Here is a 3,605-nt window from a genome sequence, read left to right on the forward strand (position 1 = left end):
CACGCTCCAGAGAATAGACCATTAGCTCATTTCCCACCCCCATAACATGGTTCTTCCGCCCCCCCCCCCCAAGACAGGGTTTCTCAGTGTAGCCTTGACTGTCCTGGACTCACTTTGTAGACCAGGATGGTCTTGAACTCACAGAGATCTGCCTACCTCTTCCTCCAAGGTGCTTTTTTTTTTTTTTTTTTTTTTTTTAAGACTTGTTGAATTGTTATTTATACAGTATTCTGCCTGCATGTGAGCCAGCAGACCAGAAGGTGGTACCAGATCTAATTATAGATGGCTATGAGCCACCATGTGATTGCTGTGAATTGAACTCAGGACCTTTGGAACAACATTTTAATTTTAATCATTCTTGACGTGGCGTCAACTCTTGGATTCTTTTTTTTTTTTTTTAAGACTTATTTATTTTTATTTTACATGTGTTCACCTGCACATATGTATGTGCACCTCCTGTGGGTGCCAGAAGAAAATAGCAGATCCCCTGATGGACTTAAAGATGGGGTTGTGAGTCACCAGGTGGGAGCTGGGAACCAAGGCCCAGATCTCTGGAAAAGCAACCAGTGCTCTTAACTGCTAAGCTGTCTCTCAGCCCTTGATTGGACTTCCCTGTGCCCCCAGGGTTTCCCTGTGTAACAGAGTTCTGGCTGGACTCACTTTGTAGGGCAGGCTGTCCTCGGATTCACAGAGATCTGCCTCAGCCTCCCTGAGTACTGGCATTAAAGATGTTCATTACTCTGCCTGGCCAGTTGTCGGATGGTTGTTTCAAGAAAGAGAAAGAGCTGGGCATGGTGGTGCACACCTTTAATCCCAGCACTTGGGAGGCAGAGGCAGGTGGATTGCTGTGAGTTCCAGGCCAGCTTGGTCTACAAAGTCCAGGACAGTCAAGATTACACAGAGAAGCCCTGTCTCGAAAACTTTTGTGTGTGTGTGTGTGTGTGTGCGTGCACGTGCACGCTAACTGGGTTAGAATTACATATTTTTCTTCTAATAGTCCTAAAAGGTAAATGTGGACATTTTTTTCCCATAGTTCAAAATACAAAGCTCAAAATAGCTAAGAACCACATGGCGTGTAAGTAGAAAAGCCTAGATTTCGACTAGGATCTGTCAGCTACAAACAAGGATTGCAACCAGATTATGGGGGAGGGAGGGCTACAGAAATCAGCATTTGAATTTGGATTACACAATAATCTTATGCCTCCACAAACATTCATTTTCTACTATGCCTTTAAACTGAGAAGCAAGTGATCTGCCAGGAGCTAGAAGAAGAAATAAATATGTGATGTCTAACAGAGGCTTGCTGTACACATATGAAAGAAAAGCATCAATGAGGGGTGGACAGAAGAATTTGGGGGTGGGGGGAGGGGTGGTCTGTGAGGTGGGATGGAATGAATCTGGTCCCAGCTTTTGGGAACTGAGCGATATTTCCTTAATCTTCCCACAGTCACCTAAACAAAGATTTTATTGTGAGCTTCAGAGATCTTGTTTGAGAGGGATATATGCCCTCTCTACCCAATAGGAATTGGAAAGGGAACACACACACACACACACACACACACACATGCCTCCCTGAAGCCACTGTATAGCCAGGCCTAAACTAAAAAAAATGGCTCTTCTGGTGACTTCTTTCTTTCTTTTCTTTTCTTTTGTTTTTGTTTTTGTTTTTTCGAGACAGGGTTTCTCTGTGTAGCTTTGGCTGTCCTGGACTCGCTTTGTAGATCAGGCTAGCCTCAAACTCACAGCGATCCACCTGCCTCTGCCTCCCGAGTGCTGGGATTAAAAGCATGTGCCACCACGCCCGCCCTTTTCTTTTCTTGTTGTTGGTTTTTTTCGAGACACAATTTCTCTGTGTAGCCTTGGCTGTCCTGGACTAACTTTGTAGACCAGGCTGGCCTCGAACTCACAGTGATCCGCCTGCTTCTGCCTCCCGAGTGCTGGGATTAAAGGCGTGTGCCACCACCCATACAAAGTTCTTAAGAGACATTTTCAGAAAGAGTCAAATTCTTTCATTCTGTCTCCTTTGGTTACTTTAACAGTTAATGTACGTGTGGGTTTTTTGGTACCAGCTGTATGCGAGGGAGATGAAGTAAAGCAACTGCTGATAGGACGGCTCCATGGTCCATGGTATAGTTAAAGGGGAAAGGTGGTTGGTTTGTTTGTTTTTGTTTTGCTGCTGCTGCTGTTGTTGTTTTGTTGTGTTAGGATATTAGAGAGAAAACAGCCAGAGACATCTGGGAGAGTCCAGAGCAGAGAGAGAAAGTAGACTGAGCGGGGCCAGCAGGCTGGATGTGGTCAGGGCTATCTCCCGAGAGAAGGGAGAATAACAGGGGACAGAGACTAGAGAAAGCGTAGTAAAAATAGCAAGAGCAGAACTTAGTGAGAATTGTTGGGTTATGACGAGGAGGAGTAAACAGCTGGGGGAGTTTAGGGGAGGGGAGGACATGTGAAGAATTTGGCACGGACTTTGAAATGTGTCACAGGTACTTGTGACACTGAGGGAGCCTGGAGGCCAGCTCTCGATCTGGTATGCTAATAGACATCATTGTCCTCTGTGCCAGAAGTCAGGGAAATGACTCCTTCAGGCAGATGGGAACCGGTTTCCCAAGTTCCTGAGGAATGCTGGCTTTCAGCTGGCTGCCGGAAATACTCCTGTCAGGTTGAGCTCCTTTCATGATATATGGACCACCTTTGGGGCTTTGAGGAATTCGGGTTTCCTTTGGACCTGACAGCTGATACTAAATATACAGAAGAAAAATTGGACCTCTCAGGCTTCTAAAGAATCATTTAATCGACTGTTTTTTTCTTTTCTTTTTCTGAGACAGGGTTTCTCTGTCTGGAAACTCACTCTATAGACCAGGCTGGCCTCAAATTCACAGAGATCCCCTGCCTCTCTCTCCCCAAGCACCACCACCTCCCGCTGACTTTTTTTTTTTTTAAAGAGATAATTCAGGCAAAAACAAAGGGTAGAAAAGGGAAGAGGGGCCTGGCTGGTGGCGCACCCCTTTAATCCCAGCACTCGGGAGGCAGAGGCAGGTGGATCGCTGTGAGTTCGAGGCCAGCCTGGTCTACAAAGCGAGACCAGGACAGGCAAGGCTACACAGAGAAACCAAAAAAAAAAAAAAAAAAGAAAGAAAGAAAAAAGAAAAGAAAAGGGAAGAAGGCCCGGATGTCAGCTGGTCTGTGCAGGCTGCCAGGTGCCTGGGCCTGGGCCTGATCTGTACTGAGGCGAAGAAAGAAGGATGAACGGGGGGGGGGGAGGGTCATTGTGAGGATTCTGCTTCAGTCTGCCTACCTGTGATGTCATTGCCTACCTGCCATGGGGGTGTGGCCCTGCCTCATCTAATATCTGTTGCCTGGCATCTTGTTTCTTATTTTTAATTATTAAAGCAATAATGCACACCCTTTATCCCAGCACTTGGGAGACAGAGGCTGGAAGATCTCTGTGAGTTCCAGGCCAGTCAGAGATACATTGGGAGACACTATTTCAGGTAAAAAAAAAAAAGGAAGGAAGGAAGAGATTAATTGTATATACATGGAAGATGAAAGGAAAATAATGTAAAAGGTTCCCCCAAGAATATCGTTCCAAGCAAAATAGAAAGGGC

This window comes from Acomys russatus, chromosome 27 (genome assembly GCF_903995435.1).
Source record: "Acomys russatus chromosome 27, mAcoRus1.1, whole genome shotgun sequence".
NCBI lineage: Eukaryota > Metazoa > Chordata > Mammalia > Rodentia > Muridae > Acomys > Acomys russatus.